At 35.9% G+C, this 21,220-nt stretch overlaps 1 protein-coding gene and 1 long non-coding RNA gene across 3 annotated transcripts in view; both read left to right on the forward strand.

The window, feature by feature from the left end:
- Positions 1-5,988, forward strand: part of LOC144958133 (uncharacterized) — a 10,664-nt gene extending 4,676 nt beyond the window's left edge. The window contains exon 3 of the long non-coding RNA XR_013642351.1: positions 3,141-5,988. This is a non-coding gene — a long non-coding RNA (uncharacterized LOC144958133). The remainder of the gene's footprint in view (positions 1-3,140) is intronic.
- The window catches only part of LOC144958132 (LIM and SH3 domain protein F42H10.3-like), a 125,896-nt gene that overhangs the window by 56,746 nt on the left and 47,930 nt on the right, over positions 1-21,220 (forward strand). The window lies entirely within an intron of this gene.

Genomic DNA, 21,220 nt, shown 5'->3' on the forward strand with positions numbered 1-21,220 from the left:
GTGGACAGGGGGGGGGGGAGGTAGAATCATTGCAGTCCCTCTTTGCGTGTGAGGCGAGTGCTCTGCCAACTGAGCTATCAGAATTCCCATGGGCAGGGTGGACAGAAAAGATCTAACAGATTCATGTACCCAACCACTGCTGGGGGGACAGAAAATATCTGACAGATTCAGCTACCCAACCACTGCTGGGTGGGAAAGGATGGAGAGAAAAGATCTAACATATTAAATGTTTAAGATAAATTAAAAAAATAAATTCCCTTTATTCATCCCCAAGGGTATATTTGTCTTTAGGGTCTATTCCAAGGGAAGACTGGAATAACCCAGGCTTCAGCCGCATTGCAGCGCCGCGAAGGGAGCTAGGGCGAGGTGACTTGCTCAAGGCCACGCAACATGGCATATATGGTGGTCGTCGTCCGGTTATCATAAAAATCTGCTTATACATCCTGCTACTAAAATTGTTTTGTCACCTTAGATTTCAAAAAGGTATCCTGTTCATTATTAGTCCTCTATATGACTGGTTACATACACACTTCCATTGAGATTGAAACCGGTAAAGTAGAAGGAATGACGTCACGACTTTTCTGCCCCTATTACAGAGCTGCCTGCCTACTTGAAATTTTAAAAAATCGTAGTTTCCAAGGGAAAAGAAGAAACATTCACTTTAAATAGCTTTAGAGATAAACAATTTATTTCTCTCAGCACAATCCAAAAATGCTCCTCCTGAATATAGATAGTTCGAAGATGACGTCACTCAGGTCTTTGTTATTGTTTTTTGCCATCCGCGTTTATGAGTAATGCTCACTGAACTGTATTAACCTGACTTTAAACGTTCATGGATACACACGGTTTTGTGTGTTGGTCCGTTATACTTCCGGATGACAATGTTATGAGCTTCTTAGCCAAGCGCATACTATCTATAGGGTCTAAGAAGCTAGACTTTCCTTTTCAATATGATTTATTGAGTCAAAGAGCTATTCAGCTCTGTCTATATATATATATATATATATATATATATATATATATATATATATATATATATATATATATAAAAGCTCAAGTATTGGTATGTTTACAACTTTCATAAACAAAGCAGCGTGTCAACATAATCCATTGATAAATAAATATCCAATCGTTGGACCACAACAAATCATGTGATTGATGGCCCAGTCGAACGAAATCCTGAATAGATCGTTCCTATTGAGATGCAGCAAACATTTATGTGACCACTGCTTTGGGATGAAAGAACTAGACTAGCTGTTGATCTACGTATGCACGTAGTTAGGACTGGCTATGGATCTACGTATGCACGTAGTTAGGACTGGTTATGGATCTACGTAAGCACGTAGTTAGGACTGGTTATGGATCTACGTATGCACGTAGTTAGGACTGGCTATGGATCTACGTACGCACGTAGTTAGGACTGGCTATGGATCTACGTATGCACGTAGTTAGGACTGGTTATGGATCAACGTATGCACGTAGTTAGGACTGGCTATGGATCTACGTACGCACGTAGTTAGGACTGGCTATGGATCTACGTATGCACGTAGTCAGGACTGGCTATGGATCAACGTATGCAGGGACTTAGGACCGGCTGTGGATCTACGTATGCAAGGACTTAGGACTGGCTATGGATCTACGTATGCAAGGACTTAGGACTAGCTATGGATCTACGTATGCACATAGGACTAGCTATGGATCTACGTATGCAAGGACTTAGGACTGGTTATGGATTTACGTATGCACGTAGTTAAGACTTGCTATGGATCTACGTATGCAAGGACTTAGGACTGGCTATGGATCTACGTATGCACGTAGTTAGTACTGGCTATGGATCTACGTATGTTTGTACTTAGGACTAGCTATGGATCTACGTATGAACAGGCCAAGTATTATCAAATCTGATCACTCAAATTGTTTTAGGCTCGTGTAGTGGAGATATTCTCAAACCCACGTATAGTCATTTGCAGGTCTGAGAACTTTAACTATTTTAGACTCTTGATTGAAGTAATGAATATGCTCTCACAGTAACGCTAAATATTTCCTTTATAACAATGCTAAAACAAGTTGCATTCTGTAATCAGACCTAGAAATAAGTGTACGTTGTTATGGATCTATTCCATTATTATAACGGAGATCTCCCGAAAAAAGGCAGCACATCTGAGTAAACTTTGTGCGTTTCTCTATGAACTATGTGTGTAAAAAGGAGCGTAGCAGTTTACCAAGATAACTCATGCATATAGGTCACCCTGTATATTTAGTATTAGTAGTATGTTGTCTTTCTTATCTAACTATTCATACCTACTTGTCTATCTATCTATCTATCTATCTATCTATCTATCTATTTATCTATCTATCTATCTATCTATCTATCTATCTATCTATCTATTTATCTGTCTATCTATCAATCAGTCTATCTATCTATCATTCTGTCTATCTATCTATCTATCTATCTGTCTTTCTGTCTATCCATCTACTTATATATCTATCTATCCTTCTATCTATCTGCCTTCTATCTATCTATCTATCTATACATCTATCTGTCTTTCTATCTATTTATCTATCTATCTATCTATCTATCTATCTATCTATCTATCTATTTATCTATCTATTTATCTATCTATCTACAAGCGTCGAAGCCCTGGTCAGTTCGGAGAAAAAATATCTGTGAAATTACCAGAGTTTCTCTCTCTCTCTCTCTCTCTCTCTCTCTCTCTCTCTCTCTTTCTTTCTTTCTCTCTTTCTCTGTCTCTCTTTCTCTCTCTCTCTCCCTCTCTCTCTCTCCTCTCCCCCTCTCTCTCTACCTCTCTCTCTTTCTCTCTCTCCCTCTCCCCCCTCTCTCTCTACCTCTCTTTCTCTTTCTCTCTTCTCTCTCTCTCTCTCTCTCTCTCTCTCTCTCTCTCTCTCTCTCTCTCTCTCTCTCTCATAACCAATAATAATAATGAAAAGATAATAATGCTGACAATGTATATGGTGCTTTAACTCTGAGATATCAAACTCTAATTTCTTAAATTAATGGATTAAATATTGATTTTAAAAATCATATTCATGGTTAAAGGTATGACGTCATCATAGGGTTAGACAGGAAGTATTGTTGTGACTTGTCTTGGTAACGATGCTGCACTCTTTTTGCTCCGCAGGCCAAATGAGAGCCAGCGCATTGGAAACCATGGACGCTTTCAGCAGAATGATACGATGCCAGCTGTCGGATAGCGCAGTGGTTAGCGTACCAATGGCTGGATTGATTGATTGATTGCCTGCTGGATGGAAACTTGATTTTTGATCTGGGAACGTTTCGAGACGTGGGGCTGAGGATGGATGATGAGGCGTGAATCGAATGGTGGAAGCACAGGAATGAATTTGTTTCGGGATGTTGAGAAGAAATTCTTTATCAGAATGTGAGAGAGGTTAGTTCGTAGTATCTTGGACCGGGCTTGAATGATGACTTCTGAATTATGGTTTATTTGTCAGTAGTTTCTGGGTTTTTTTCCTTATCTTTCCTTGTAATGTCATTGACTAATGGGTATTTTAGTTCTTAATACTTATTCTATAAACAGTGGAATCCCGATAAAGCCAACGTCGTTAGATCAGAAAAGTTGTTTTTAAGCAGGGTTGAGTTTATCCATTATCAAATGGAACACACTTGGGTAAAGAACAGAATATTTGGGACCAACTAGATGTGTTGACTTTATCCATTATCAATAGAACACACTTGGGTAAAGAACAGAACATTTGGACCAACTAGAGGTTTGAACTTTAACCCTTTCCTTACCAGCCATTTTCAGAATTTTCCCCAAAATTTCACACTCACCCAACACAAAAATAGTTTTTTCTTACTAAAACAGAAAAGGAACAAATAAATTCTATGCATAATATTGATCAGCAAAATGAACGTTTTTATTGCTAAAATAAAACATTTTAAAACATAAATTGTGTGTTTTACAAAAGAAACCAGAATGATAAAAGTACTGGTTGGATCGTAACAAATGGGACGATTTTCCTATGGTTGGTAAGGAGAGGGTTAAACAGGAGTTGACTTTAAGAGGGTTTGCTTTATTTGGATTCCACTGTATCAAATAATTGTAGCCATTCTTTCTTTTCCTCTATTTGCCTTTGTAATTGCATCGACTACCAAAATGACTAGTTATTTTCCTCTAACACTGTATAACGCCATCATTAGTTTTTGCCCCCTCCCCCAGGGTGCTCTCTTGAACAATTAGCGACTCCTATTATAAGTAATTCTTTTTCTAACTCTGTTCCTTCACTAGATAATATAATTATGTAAATACTAACGTGTGCATACGTACAGGTCTGACATTGTTGTAATGGGAAATATTTTGCGTATTTTTTTTTTTTTTAGATTTCCATTACAACAATAAGCCCATAAGGAAATGGGTTATCAGACCTGCAAATAGTTCACGTCGGTAAATTATGCCCTCGACTACTCAAAATTATTATTTTATGAACAGCGATTGGTTTGCTCAATATGAACTCAACAAACATGGACAAAACGTTCCTTCAAATGACGTAACGATTAACAACTCGAATCAAACTAGCTACGCTCAAATCAGACCCCCACATTAAAGTTGCATCAATATTTCTCTTCAATTTGGACAAACGTCTTTCAATAAAAATCTAAAAAAATAAATCAAAATTCTTAAATCGATTGATTTTTGAGGACGAGTTTTCTGGCCAAATTTTTAAATATGTGTTTCTCCAGAGTACATGATTTATCTAGTTAATATTATCATATTATTATAACGTTGCTGATAGCAATGAACTTTCAAGAACTTTTCCCTTGGCCATTATTTAACTTAGTTCTCAGTTCTATGCTCCGTTCACTTTTCCTTCCTTTTTGTTTAACTTGTATCTCTCAGTTCTATGCTCCGTTCACTTTTCCTTATTTTTTGTTTAACTTGGATCTCAGTTCTATGCTCCGTTCACTTTTCCTTCCTTTTTGTTTAACTTGGATCTCAGTTCTCTGCTCCGTTCACTTTTCCTTCCTTTTTGTTTAACTTGGATCTCAGTTCTGTGCTCCGTTCACTTTTCCTTCTTTTTTGTTTAACTTAGTTCTCAGTTCTATGCTCCGTTCACTTTTCCTTCCTTTTTGTTTAACTTGGATCTCAGTTCTGTGCTCCGTTCACTTTTCCTTCTTTTTTTTTGTTTAACTAAGTTCACAGTTCTATAGCTCTATTCACTTTTCCTTCCTTTTTGTTCAACTTAGTTTTCAGTTCTACATCTCCGTTCACTTTTCCTTCCTTTTTGACTTGTACCGTAAAGGAAATGCGATTGCCAGTTGCTCAACTCCTAATTGTCACCATTCACATTGATAAAGTTGCAGCTGCCAAAACACACTTTTTTAGTTTGTGACAGAAAACGGTTTTTAAAATGTGTTAATAGATTAATATGGCCGTCTACCAACGTGTACATAGTTGCAGGTCTGATAACCGAATGTAATGACGGCCTTGATTTAATATTGTTTTAATAGACAACATTTTGCGTTGGTTTGTCTGGTTTCGGTTGTGTGTTGTGTTGTTTGTGTGTGTGTGTGTGTGTGTTTGTATGCTTGTGTGTGTGAATGAGTATGTTTCAGCCAAAGTAATTTGTAATTTAATAATAATGTACTTTATTCATCCAAAAGGAAATTAAGCGCTTAGAGTATGGTGTCTCGGAGTTATAGCGCTTTATAAGTTTTCAGCATTATCATTAATATTATTATTACATTGATAACTACATTATATTTTTACTTTGTGCATAATGCAAAATACTTGCCATTTGTTAAAGAGCCATTATACATCTCTGTTACAAGAGTGTTGCCATATTGGCGCTGTGATATATGTTTACAGAATAAATTATTGTTTCATTATTTCATCACGTACTTACATCTGACCATATTTATATTTCTTCATTGAATCGACAAGTGCTTCATTGCATGCACATATAAATATACACTGTAAGTATTAATGTATAAGAAATGTATTTTGAAAGACAAGCGGTCATTATATTGATAATATATATATATATATATATATATATATATATATATATATATATATATATATATAATATATTATCCTCACCTCATTTGCTTATTTGTTTATTCCTATAATGTTGTTTCATCCATAAGTTGGTATTTTGATGGGACCTTCAGGGAGGTATTCTGTATAGTAGTGTCCGGGAGGAATGCTGTTGTGTTCCAATTGGCGCTAATTGATGTTGTTTTCCGATGTAGGTTTGTTGTATGTATATATGTGCGTGTGTCTATGTGTGCATGCGCATGTGTGTATGTGTGCTGGGTGTTGTGTTATGATTTGGTGGGATATGGATGCTTCATTGAGTTGTGTAACGTGTATTGGACAGTAAGAATTTTATTCTGTGCAAGCACGTGTTGAAGAGTTCCCTCTGTATGTTTAGTGTGGCGTGTTGGTTTTATTTTTTACTATGTAACACCCCCCCCCCCCTCCAACACGCCACACTAAACTAACCCCAGCTGATGACCCCAAGGGAGTAATAATGTTGTAGGCCAAAACAGACAAGAGGTGATATATATATATATATATATATATATACATATATATATATATATATATATATATATATATATATATATATATATAATGTGTAAATGAGACTGACCGTAACCCATTTGCACAAATGTATATATGGAGGTCTGATAGCCTAACGCGCCTATGGGCTTATTTTATCATCGTTTTTAGACGTATATTTACGAGTACAATCCGAAAGTGAGTGTTGGTACCAAAAGACCAAACGCGCTCATGGCAACACATGAATACATCCCTTCAAATCCAGTCCTGGAGTGAGAAACTTGATAAGACGTGCACAATATTTCTCTCTCCTCTCTCCTGATTTTAGGTGATGTGTTAATGGTCTTTAGATTTCGTCATTTTTTAATAAATTATATATTTTTTTAAAGTTTATATGACATGTACTTCTTTTTAAAGAATTTTAGTGAACTTTTAACGCTTGATAATCTGACGCCACAAATTATTATTCTAAATTGATATTAATACGCGTTACTATTAATGAGGACTGGAAAAATATATTTGGGTTTTCAGACTTTTTTAAAACACGTCAATTTGATCGTTTTTCTTAATGACTTTCTTTTTGCATGTTTGAGCCATGGCTGTATCTTGCCTATTACCATTATCTTTCATTCATAATCCATGATAAAATATTATGACTTTTGTATAGTCGCATGATGCACAATACAGAATTTCTACAATGTCATGTTACTGTTGACGTCACATAAGTTTTGCCATGCCTTTGTTTCTTGCCAGCCACATAAGATTGTTTTTTTTATAAATTTTTTTCTTTAAATAAGAGGGTTGTATTTAATCCCTTTACACAAATTTTTGTATTTTTCTTAATTATTGATGTTATACGTTTTAAAGGGGGTTTCAACCATACTTTTTTGGGAAAAGTTTTCTTAGCTGTACCCAAGCAATGATTCCCAAATCGAGAAGAACCCCGTAGATATATATATATATATATTATATAAATTTTTAAAAAAAAATAAATAAATTTTATCTAAAAATATAATCCATACGTTTGAGTGTGTGTTTGTGTACGTGAGAGAGAGATAGAGAATAAGAGAGAGATTGTGTGTTCGCGACTCTGTTTGTTTGATGATAGCGATAGCTCGAAACAATACGTAGAAGTTGATCATAAATATACATAGAGGTAGATTTTTATAAACAGCTTATTACATCCCAAAAATTGAGACCTATTATTTCATGGTTTTTTTTTTTTTTATAAATTAAGAACATACCACACCGCACGCGCGACACACACACACATCACCCACTCAGACCACACATATATCTATATTATATATTTATATATATATATATATATATCTATATATATATATCTCACCTTTTAATGACTTTTATAACATTTATACAATACATTTATTATCTCCCCCTCGAAGAAGCCATTGAAACGGCGAAACACTTTGTTGGCGACAAACACCTCTTTTTTTGTTATTATGTGAGATAATAAATATAATTCGGCTCTCCTTAAATGTCGTGTCACTTCTACATAATCCATGTATATTAATTTTTGCACGAATATAGTATATATATATATATATATATATGTTATAAATATAGTCTAAATAAATATTCGTGCAAAATTAATAATACATGGTTATGTAGAGTGCGACGACAATTTTTATAAGGAGAGCGAATTATATTTATTATCTCACCTAATAATAAAACAAAAAAAGAGGTTGTCCGCGCAACAAAATTTGTTTTCATGCCGTCAAAGGCATCTCGGGTGGATATAATAAATGTATTGTATAGAATGTTAATAAAAGTCATTAAACGTTTAGATAATATATATATATATAAATAAATCTATATATATAAATATATATATATATATAGGTGTGGTGTGTGTTGTTGTGTTTGTGCGCGTTGTGTGTATGTGCATAAATTTATAAAAAAAAACAACAACATGAAATAATAGTTCACACTTTGTGATGAAAATAACTGTTTAAAAAAAATCTTAATTTATAAATAGGTGACGAACGATTCTACTTCTTGTTTCGAGCAATCGCTCTCATCACACACACAAGACGCGCAACGACACACGTCTCTCCTCTGCTCTCCTCTCTCTCTCACACGTACACACACACACACCACACATATATATTATATATATAATTATAAAATATATATAGATATATATATATATATATATATATACTTGTTTCTCTCGATTTGAATCATTTGTTAGCTCACACTAAGACAACTGCCAATACGAAAGGCTTGCACCCGATAACCCAGTATAACATCATAATTAAGAACATACACAATATGTGTAAAGGCATAAAATACACATCTTATCAAAAGAAAAATTTGATAAAAAAAACAATCTCTCATGTGGCTGGCAAGAAACATTTCATGGCAAAACTTATGTGACTTCAACAGTAACATGACATTATTGTAGAAATTCCTGTATTGTGCATCATCGGACTATACAAAAAGTACATAATAATTTTATCAGGGATTATGAATGAAAGATAAAGGTAATAGCAAGATACAGCCAGGGCTTTTTTCGCACACATGCAAAAAGAAAGTCATTAAGAAAAACGAGTCACATTGACTTGTTTTAAAAAAGTCCCCTGAAAACCCAAATATATTTTTTCCAGTCCTCATTAATAGTAACGCTATTAAAATCCAATTTATAAGAAAAATTTGTGGCTTCAGATTATCAAGCGTTTAAAATTTCACTTAAAATTCTTTAAAAAGAAGTACATGTCATATAAACGACTTTAAAAAAAAATATAAAATTTATTAAAAAATGACGAAATTCAAAAGACCATAAACACGATCACCAAAAATCCAGGAGAGAGTGAGGGGAAATATGTGTCACTTCATATCAAGTTTCCTCACTCCAGCACTGGATTTGAAGGATTATTCATTGTGATGCTGATGAGCGCGTTTGGTCTTTTGGTACCAACACTCACTTCGATTGTACTCGTAAATCATAAGGCTAAAAACGATGAAAAATAAGCCCATATGCGCGTAGGCTATCAACCTTCCATATATACATTTGTGCCCATGGTTTACGTCCAGTCTCATTTACACCATTATATAGTATATATATCTATATATATATATATAAATATATATAATATGTATATATATATAATATAGATATTATATACAACCTCTTGTCTTTTTGGCGCTACAACATATATTACTCCCTGGGTCATCACTGGGTTAGTTTAGTGTTGCGTGTTTGGATGGGGGGGGGTGGTTACATAGTAAAAAAAAAAAAAATTAAACCAACACGCCCACACTAAACAATACAGAGTGGAACTCTTCAACCCGTTCTTTCACATAATAAAATTCTTACTGTTCCAATACACGTTACACACTCAATTGAAGCAACCATATCCACCAAACATAACACAACACCCAGCACACATACACACATGCGCATTCACTCATATACACACGCACATAAACATACACAACAAACCTACATCGTAAAACACATCAATTAGCGCCAATTGGAACAACACAGCATCCTCCGGACACTACTATACAGAAACCTCCCTGAATTTCCCATCAAGAATACAACTTATGGATGAAACCACATTAAGGAATCAACAAATAAGCAGAATGAGGTGAGGATAATATTACAAATATATAATAAAAAAATATACAGTAAATATTATCTATATAGTATATTATATTATCAAAATAATGACCGCTGTGTCTTTCAAATACATTTCTTATATACATTAATACTTACAGTTTATATTATATTTTCATGCGAATTAAGCCCATGTCGATTTCAATGAATAAATATAAATATGGTCAATTTAAGTACGTGAGGAAAAAATGAAACAATAATTTATTCTGTAAACATCTATCACCAGCGCAATATGGCCACACTCTTGTAACATAGATTAATAATGGCCTTTAACAAATGCAAGTATTTTGCATTATGCACAAAGAAAAAAAATAATGTTAGTTATCAATGTAATAATAAGTATTAATGATAATGCGAAAACTTATAAAGCGCTTATAACTCCGAGACACCATCCTCTAAGCGCTTAATTTCCTTTTGGAGTGAATAAAGTACATTATTATTTAAAGTACAGAATTACTTTGCCTGAAACATTCCATTCACACCCACAAGCATACAAACACACACACACACACACACACACAACACAATACACTCCCAACGAAACTCATACAAACCACGCAAAATGTTGTCTATTAAAACATAATAAATCCAAGGCCTTCATTACATTCGGTTATCATACCTGCAACTATGTACACGTTGGTATAACGGCCATATTAATTCTATTAACACAATTTTAAGAAACAGTTTTCTGTCACAAACAAAAAAAGTGTGTTTTTTGTGCAGCTTCAACGTTTATCAATGTGTTTTTTGAAGTTGACAATTAGGAGTTGAGCACCTGCCATCGCAATTTCCTTTACGTACAATTCTAAAAGGAAGGAAAAGTGAACGGAGACATGTAAACTAAAACTAATTTGAACAAAAATGAATGAAACGTGAATAAGGCTATAGAACTGTGACTTAGTTAAACAAAAAAAAAGAGGAAAAGTGAACGGAGCACAGAACTGAGAATGCTCAAAGGTAAACAAAAAGGAAGGAAAAGTGAAGCGAGCTAGAACTGAGAACTAAGTAACACCAAAAAAGAAGGAAAAGTGAACGGAGCACAGACTGAGACCAAGTTAAAACCAAAAAGGAAGGAAAAGTGAACGGAGCAAGAGACTGAGATCCAAGTTAAACAAAAAGGAAGGAAAGTGAACGGAGCATAAACTGAGATCCAAGATAAACAAAAAATAAGGAAAAGTGAACGGAGCATAGAACTGAGAAATATACAAGTAAACAAAAAGGAAGGAAAAGTGAACGAGCATAGAACTGAGCAACACGTTAAATAATGGCCAAGGGAAAAGTTCTTGAAAGTTCATTGCTACAGCAACGTTAATAGATAATATGATTAATGATTAACTAGAAAATCATGTACTCTGGAAAAACACAAATTTTAAAAATATGGCCAGAAAACTCCGTCCCTCAAAAATCAATTCGATTTAAGAATTTTGATTTATTTTTTTTAGATTTTTAAATGAAAGACGTTTGTCCAAATTGAAGAGAAATAATTGATGCAACTTTAATGTTGGGGTCTGATTTGAGCGTAGCTAGTTGATTCGAGTTGTTAATCGTTACGTCCATTTTTAAGGAAACGTATTGTCCCTGTTTGTTGAGTTCATATTTAGGCAGAACCAATGCTGTTCATAAAAAATATTTTTGAGTAGTCTAGAGAATAATTTTACCGACGTGCACTATTTGCATTTCTGATAACCCATTTCCTAATTGGCTTATTGTTGTAATGAAATCTAAAAAAAAAAAAAAATACGCAAAATATTTCCCATTACAACAATTGTCAGCCCGTACTATGCACACGTTAGTATTTTACATAATTTATATTATCTAGTGAAGGAACAGAGATGAGAAAAAGAATTACTTATATAGGCGAGTCGCTAAATGTTCAAGAGAGCACCCTGGGGGGAGTGGGCAAAAACTAATGAAGTGGCGTATACTTTGTTAGAGAAAATAACTAGTCATTTTGGTATTCGAATGCAATTACAAAGGCAAATAGAGGTAAAGAACGAAAGGCTACAAATATTTGATACATAGGAATCCAAAAAAATCAAACCCTCATAAATCAACTCCTGATTAAAACCCACTCTCCTTACCCAACCATAGAAAATCGTCCCCATTTTGTTACGATCCAACCAGTACTTTTATCATTCTGTTTATCTATTTGTAAACACACCATTTAGTTTTTTAAAATGTTTTATTTTATCAATAAAAACGTTCATTTGTGCTGATGCACTATTATGCATATAATTCTATTTGTTGCTTTTTCATGTTGAGTAAGAAAAACTATTTTTTGTGTTGGTGAGTGTGAAATTTTGTCGGAAAAATTCTGAAATGGCTGGTAAGGAAAGGGTATAAAGTTCAAACCTCTAGTTGGTCCCAAATGTTCTGGTTCTTTACCCTAGTGTGTTCTATTGATAATGGAATAAAGTCAACACATCTAGTTGGGTCCCAAATATTCTGTTCTTTACCCAAGTGTGTTTCATTTGATAATGGATAAACTCAACCCTGGCTTAAAAACAACTGTTTCTTATTCTAACACGTTGGCTTTATCGGGATACCACTGTTTTATAAATAAGACAGTAAAACAAACATACCCATAAGTCAATGACATTTACAAGTAAGAAAGGAAAAAAAAACCCAGAAACTACTTGACAAATAGAAACCATCATTCAGAAGATCATCATTCAAGCCCGGTCCAAGAATATTACTAACTAACCTCACCTCACATTCTGACTAAAGAATTTCTTCATCAACAACCCGAAAACAAATTCATGTCCTTTGCTTCGCATCATTCGATTCACGCCTCATCATCCCATCCTCACCCCACACCCGAAACGTTTCCAGACCGTCAAGTTTCCATCCAGCCGGCATCAATCCCAAACAATCAATCAACCAGCCATTGGTACGCTAACCACAGCGCAATCCGACAGCAGGCATGGTATCGTATCTGCTGAAAGCGTCCATGGTTTCCAAATGTAAACAATGCTGGCTCGTGGCTCTCATTTGGCCTGCGGACAAAAAGGAGTGCAGCAACTTACCAAGACAACTCACAACAATAATCCATCTAACCCTATGATGACGTCATACCTGTAACCATGAATATGATGTTTAAAAATCCATTATTTAATCCATTAATTTAAGAAATTATAGTTTGATATCTCAGAGATAAAGCACCATATACATTGTCATCATTATTATCTTTTCATTACATTTTATAGGTTATGAGAGAGAAGAGAGAGAGAGAGAGAGAGAGAGAGAGAGCAGAGAGAGAGAGAGAGAGAGAGAGAGAGAAAGAGAAGAAGGTAGAGAGCAGAGGGGGAGAGGGAGAGAGAGAAAGAGAGAGAGTTAGAGAGAGAGGGGGAGAGGAGAGAGGGGGAGGGAAGAGAGAGAGAGAAAAGATACAGGGGGGTGAGAAAGAGAGAAAGAAAGAAAGAGAGAGATATAGAGAGAGAGAGAGAGAGAGAGAGAGAGTAAACTCTGTAATTTCACAGATATTTATATTCTCCGACCTTACCAGTGCGTTCGACGCTTGTAGATAGATAGATAAAAAATCGATAAATAGATAGATAGATAGATAGATAGATAGATAAGATAGATAGATAAATAGAAGAAAGACAGATAGATGTCTAGATATATAGATAGAGCTAGAAGAGCAGATAGATAGAAGTATAGATAGATATATTAAGTAGATGGATATACAGAAAGACAGATAGCTAGATAGATAGATAGACAGAATGATAGATAGATAGACTGATTGGATAGATAGACTGATAAATAGATAGATAGATAGATAGATAGATAGATAGATAGATAGATAGATAGATATATAGATAGAATATGAATATAGATAGAAAGACAAGTAAGTTATGAATAGTTAGATAAGAAAGACAACATACTACTAAACTAAATACAGGGTGACCGATATGCCATGAGTTATCTTGTAAACTGCAACGCTCCTTTTACACACATAGTTCATAGAGTAAACGCACAAATTTTACTCAAATAATGGTTCAGCCTTTTTTCGGGAGATCTCCGTATAATCAATGGAATAGATCCATAACAACGAACACTTATTTCTATTTCTGATTACAGAATTCAACTTGTTTTAAGCATTAGGATAAAGGAATATTTAGCGTTACTGTTGAGAGCATATTCATTACTTCAATCAAGAGTCTAAAAATAGTTAATAGTACTCAGATCGCTGCAAATGACTATACGGTGGTTTGAGATATTCCCAACTACACGAGCCTAAAACAATTTGAGATATGCAGATTTGATAATACTTGGCCAGTGTCATACGTAGATCCATACTAGTCCTAAGTACAAACATACTTAGAACTTAGCCAGTAACTAACTACGTTCATACGTAGATCCATAGCCAGTCCAAGTCCTTGCATACGTAGATCATAGCAAGTCATAACTACGTGCATACGTAGATCCATAACAGTCCTAAGTCATTGCATACGTAGATCCATAGCAAGTCAAAACTACGGCATACTTAAGATCCATATCAGTCCTAAGTCCCTGCATACGTAGTCCATAGCCAGTCCTAAGTCCTTGCAATCGTATATCCCAGCCTTCCTAAGTCCCTGCATACGTTGATCCATCGCCAGTTCCTGACTACTTTCATAAACGTAGATCCCCTAGCCATTCCTAACACTCGGTAGCGAAGATCCATAGCCAGTCCTAACTACGTGCATACGTGATCCATAACCAGTCCTAACTCCTTGCCAAACGTAGATCCATAGCCAGTAACTAAACTACGTGCGTAAGTAGATCCATATCCATCCTAACTACGTGCATACGTATATCCCATATCCATTCCTAACAACGTGCTTACGTAGATCCATAACCTAGTCCCTAACTTACGTGCATACGTAGATCCATAGCCCGACCTAACTACGTGCATACTTATAGCAACAGCTTAGTCTATTTCTTTCATCCCCAAAGCAGATGGTCACCTAAAATGTTTGCAGCATCTCAATAAGAACGATCTATTCAGGATTTGCTTTTCGACTGGCCATCAATCACTATGATTTTTATTGTGGTCAACGATTGATATTTATATATCATGGATTATGGTTGACACTCTGCCTTTGTGTTTAATGAAGTTGTAAACATACCAATACTTGAGCTTTTAATATATATATAGTATTTATATATATAGATGAAAATATATATATATAATAAATATATATTAGACAGAGAGCTGCATAGCTCTTTGACTCAATAAATCATATTGAAAAGGAAAGTCTAGCATCATAGACCCGATATATAGTATGCGCTTGGTAAGACAGCTCATAACCTAGCCCATCCGGAAGTAATCACTGGACCAACATCACAAAACCGTGTTTATCCCATGAACGTTAAAGTCATGTTAATACATTCATTGAGCATTACTCATAAACGCGGAATTGCAAAAAACAATAACAAATACCTTGAGTGAACGTCACTTCGAACTATCTATATCCAGGAGGAGCATTTCGGATTGGCTGAGATAGAAATAAAATTGTTTATTAACTCTAAAGCTATTTAACGAAATGTTCTTCTTTTTCCCGTGGAAACACGAATTTTTAAAAATTCAAGTAGGCAGGTCAGCTCTGTAATAGGGCAGAAAAGTCTTACGCAATTCCTTCTACTTTACCGGTTTCAATCTCAATGGAAGTGTGTCTGAAACCAATTCATATAGAGGACATAATAATGAACAGGATACCTTTTTGAATCTAAGGTGACAAAACAATTTAAGTAGACAGGATTGAAAAAGCTGATGTGTTATGATAACCGACGACGACCACCATATATGCCAAGTTGCGTGTGCCTTAGCAAGTCACCTCGCCCTAGGCTCCCTTCGCGCGCTTGCAATGCTGCTGAAGCCTGGTTTAATTCAGTCTTCCCTGGAATAGACCCTAAAGACAAATATACCCTTGGGGATGAATAATGGAATTTATTTTTTTAATTTATCTATAAACATTTAATATGTTAGTCTTTCACTGCCATCCTTTTCCCACCCCGAGCATTGGTTTGGTAATCTGAACTGTCAGATATTTTTCTGACCCCCTAGAGAGCCAGTTTTGGGTTACATGAATCTGTTAGATCTTTTCTGTCCACCCTGCCCATGGGAAATTCTGATAAGCTCAGTTGGCAAGCAGCTCGCCTCACACGCAAAGAGGACTGCAATGATTCTACCTCCCCCCCCCTGTCCACCCTACAGTACTTGAGTAGCTGGTTTTGGGGTATAAGGGGACCAACACACAAAATCTTGTACCCATGCCCCAAACGGAGTTTCCGGGGCCCATTGTTTATACTCTTCTTACAGGAAAACAAATTTTCTGATAAAGGGACGAATAGGCAGCTAAGGATTTTTCAAGAGTAAAGCCCTTTGTTGGGTGGGGTTCTGACCCCCCTGGGGGGGCTGGGGAGGTATTTTAAAGTTAACGGGAAAACTGTAAACAATATTAAAATTTTTTTTAAATGGTTTTGCATTGCATCAAAAAGGGGTTTTTGGGGCCCCAAAAAACGTTTTTGTTTTGTGTGATGGGTTTTTTTTTGTTTTTTTTGTTAGGGTTTTTTTGGGTTTAAAAGGTATGGCATTCGTCTTGGGACGGAAGGGTTTGGGGGCGGCTCAGCACGCATAGTGGTCTTTTGAAAAAGGGCGTTTTACTCCAAGCTCCACAGCCGTATTTAAATGAAAAAAAAGTTTTTAAAAACCGTTAAGGGGCGTTGTCTTTGGGGGGAAAACAATTGTAAAGTATCCTAAAGGCGCATGTGAAGTGTTGGGTTGGCCAGGGACCCCTTGTAAGGTTCAGTACGTTTCGTGGGAAATTTTTTTTTTTTTAAAAAATTCCTTTTTTTTTTTTCTTTTTTTTTTTTTTTGAAGTTTGATATGGGTTTTTTGTTTGATTGTTTTTTTTGGGTTTTTTTTTTTTTTTTTTTTTGTTTATTTATTTATTTTTTTTTTTTTGGGGGGGGGGGGGGGATTTAGGTACATTTTTTTTGTCCAAACAACATTTTTTTTTTTTTAAAAAGGGTTTTTTATTCGCAATACCCCTAAATGTGCTACAGCGCTTTACAAGGGGGGCCCCCGGGGCAAAGAACATTTAACTGTGGAGGGACTGACCGCCTGTTAGGCGATATTACAATTTTTCAGACAAAGACAACGCTGGTTTAAAGGCCAGGGGACCATTTTACAGGGGTGAAATAAGGAAAGGTAAAGAGCCTTTTAAGGGGGGTCAAAAATATGGCCGAGCGCGAGGTCGAAAACCCCGACCTTCCCTCCCAAACGAATCCACCCCTAAACCCCATAGCCGCAGGGTTTTTTAAAAAATTTTAAAAAAAAAAAAAAATATCCCTTTCCACCCGGACATCATAAGATATCGTCGCCCAAGATTCCGAAGGAAATAGATAGTCATCAAACAAGTCTGATGTAAAAAAAGGATTTACCTGTTGTCCCAAGTAAGCAAAATTTGGGGGTTTAATAAATTGCTCAAGGGAAAAAAAAAAAAAGGGAAAATGCCGAAGCGGGGCTCGAACCCCGGGCCTTTCGGGTCACGATAGTGCAACCCTTAACCACTCGGGACTTCGCCCCCCAAAGGTTTGATAAAAACTGAAAAAATGTGTCGACAGTATTTTAAAACAAACACACACACACACACACCCACGATTTTTAGATTTTATCTGACACCCTTCCTGCTCTCCAATTTGTCCCTTTTTATAGAAAAAACAAAAAGAAAAAAAAAACCCAACAAAATAAAACAAAAGCAAACAAAGAACTTGAGCTTTCATATAGGGAATATCAAAAAATTTATGTTCCCAAAAAGCGTTTTTTAAAAATAAAGGGCCCCTACCAACAGCAACTGTAACTAAAATGTTGAACCAGACATGACGCTATTTTGGGGATATGACCCTTTTCTTCCGACAGAGACCGCTGTTAACTGTTAATCTTTTACACCTGAGTACGGGAGAGAATGTAAGTAAAGAGCCTTTTCCAAAGGGCTAACTATGCGTGGCGAGGCTCGAAAACCCCGGCCCTTTCCCATCCGAAAAACGGGGGTGTATACCACAAGCCACATAGCCACCCCAAAGGCAGTTTTCCCAGCCCGCCCCAATATGCCAAAAAGCTTGACGTAAAGCAAAGAAAAGGATTAAACATCGGAACAATGCGGACGCTTTATGAAAAACTTCTCCCCACTAATAAAAGTGTAACCCCGGGAGAAAAACATTTTTAAATTGACATTTTTTGACTTTTTTTACATTCTGACCCAGGCAGTGAAAAAAATTCAAACCAATGAAAAAAACGAAGTACCCGATTTTCTTTTTTTAGAACGAAGCTGCCGTTTTTTGGCGGACGTGACATCAACTATTTATCCTTTCCAACATTGGTTTTAAAATTAAGACCCGAAATCAGACCCATTACTAAAAACCCACTGACGCGTAGAATCAATAACCAAATTTTGGCACTGGGGAAACGTGGTTGATCAGTTTAAACCCCATTGGAAATTTTATTTTCTTTTTTTTTTTTTTTTTTTTTGTTGACACTGGTGGGTGGGCTGGATGGGTGCCATGACGTCTACTCGTAGGTTACTCTTTATTCCCTTTCAACATATTGGGTGTGCTGGGCCCGGCCCTGCGTCATAACTTGGGTTTCTTTTAAAATACTTGCAAAATTACATACGAAAACAAGTACCAAAAACATTGTTACAGTTCTGGAAGTTCGCTGAACTCTTAAGATTTTTGACATTTCGAAATTTGAAGCATGACGCTTGTTTATGGCGTGGCTACAAATCAGAACCGTTTTAAGTTGTTGTCCTGAAAATTGTCTTTGTCAAGGTATGAACAAAGGGTCATTAGACACACCTCTTCTCTCCCTCCACACACACCACACACACACCACACACATACTCTCCTCTCTCCTCTCTCTCTCTCCTCTCTTCTCCCCCTATCTCTCTCTCTTTCTGTCTTTTTTTCTTTCTCTCCCCTTCTTTCTTTATTTTTTCTTCTCCTCTTTCTCTCTCTCCCCTCTCCCCCGCTCTCTTCTCTCTCTCTTTTCTCTCTCTCTCTCTCTATATCAAACATTAAGGAAGATTTTGTGGAAATAACAAGTGTCCGTCAATCTGATTGCACGAACCTTCAGGGGATAATTAACATAACAATGCAAAATACACACCAAACAAGTAAACGTACAAAAAGATCTAACACCCGTTTAGTTACTTCCTACCCCCTGAGATTTCCCGCGACAAAGGCGATTAACTTTACTTTGGAAAATGAGAGCGGTGGGAGGGGGGGGGGGGGGTGGGGGGGGGGGGGGGGGGGGCTAGTATCCCAATACAAGTTATACTGCATTTTTATTGATTCGTTTTCACTTTTAAAAATTGTTTTTCAAAATGAAAAAAAAAAAAAAATTTTTTTAAATAGTTTTCCTTTATTTTCATCCAAGGGGAAAATTTTCTTTTGGGGTCTTTCCCCAAGGGAAACTGGAATACCCAGCATCGGCCCCGCGGGCACGCTGCAAATTGACTAGGGGGGAGGGGGACTTGTAAAGGGCTACACAGAGCACGGGGGGTTGACAGAACTCGGAACCCTTTCGGGTACGAAGAAAAAAGTATATATATATAACAACAACTTGAGCGTTTAAAAGCGCATATCCCAAAAAAGCCTTTTTTCAAAGGGTTTTCCCGGCCAATAGCAACAGTAAATGAGAATGGGTTGTTTGGCGATATTACAAAATTTTTTTTTGGACAGAGACAAAAAGCTTAAAACGGCCAGGTACTTAATTTTAAACTCTAATGGGAGATGGGTAAAAAAGGGGAAAAATTCTTTTCCGACTAACTACACGCCAAAAGAGGAAACCAAGAACCTTCAGATCCGAAAGTGTTCATACCAAAGACCACACGACATTTCTTTAAAACAATCCCCCAAACCCCCCTTCACTTGGGTTTTGTTCGTTTTTAGGTTAAAAGTTTTTACGTTGTTACAGTGGACATTTTAAAGACCTGCTTTTTTCTCCCGGGGGGTCAGGGTTTTTGGCATTTTTGGGGGTTTGACCGGGCAAGTCCAGTCAACCAAAACGATTTTTTATCATGGGAAAATGGCGGCAAACCCAAAAACATTTACCGACCCCGCCCCCCCGTAGGAAAATTTTCTTTTTCTTTTTTTTTTTTTATAAAAATCCAAAGGTAACATTTACTATAGATGTTTGAAGAGACGTCAACGGGGTTTTTGTTATTGTTTTTTGCCTCCGCGTTTATGAGTAATGTCACAAACGTATTACCTGACTATAAAAATCATTTTTAAAAAAACAGATTTAGTTTGGCCGTTTATAAATTCCGGATGGCAATGTTGTGAACTTTTAGAAAGTGCATTCATCAAATAATATTGATTTGTTAAGCCTTGGCAAGAGCTCAAAAATTTTCCTCCGGAAGTAAACAGACCAAACCAAAAATTTTGTGTACCCCGAACGTTTATGAGGTTAATACAGTTCAGTGAGCATTTTCTCATAAACGCGGTGGCAAAAAAAAAAAAAAACAATAACAAAACCTGATAGACGCTTCGAAAAAATCAAATGGGTTAAAAAGGCGAAGGCACTTTTTGAGTTATAACCCCAATTCCTTATGGGTCCCTTTTTGTCTGGGAAATTTTTTTTTTTTTTAATTACGCAAAAAAGTTGTACCTTGTACGTAATTTTAATAAACGGAAACAGTAATGTGGACGTTTCGGGTTTCCCCTTTATCAACAAAAAAAAGGATGAAAAGAAAACTACAATCGACGAAAAAAGATCAAAATTTTTAATTCCAAATAAAACATTTCAATTCGTCTATACTGTTTACATTCATCCTGTTTTTTTTTTTAAAAAAAGGGGGAAACCCAAAAGTCCCCATTTTTTTGTTTTCGTTATAAATTCAATTAAAATTGAAAATTTATATAGGCAATTCCATAAAGTGCTAACAGCAAACATTTTAACGTGGCGAGATGAGCGCTAGGGATATTACAAATTTTTTGGACAAAGACAAATCTGTTTAAGGCCAGGTACTCATTTTACAAAAAACCC

This window comes from Berghia stephanieae, chromosome 12 (assembly GCF_034508935.2).
Source record: "Berghia stephanieae isolate SIO BIC M18660-M18661 chromosome 12, UCSD_Bste_1.3, whole genome shotgun sequence".
Taxonomy (NCBI): domain Eukaryota; kingdom Metazoa; phylum Mollusca; class Gastropoda; order Nudibranchia; family Aeolidiidae; genus Berghia; species Berghia stephanieae.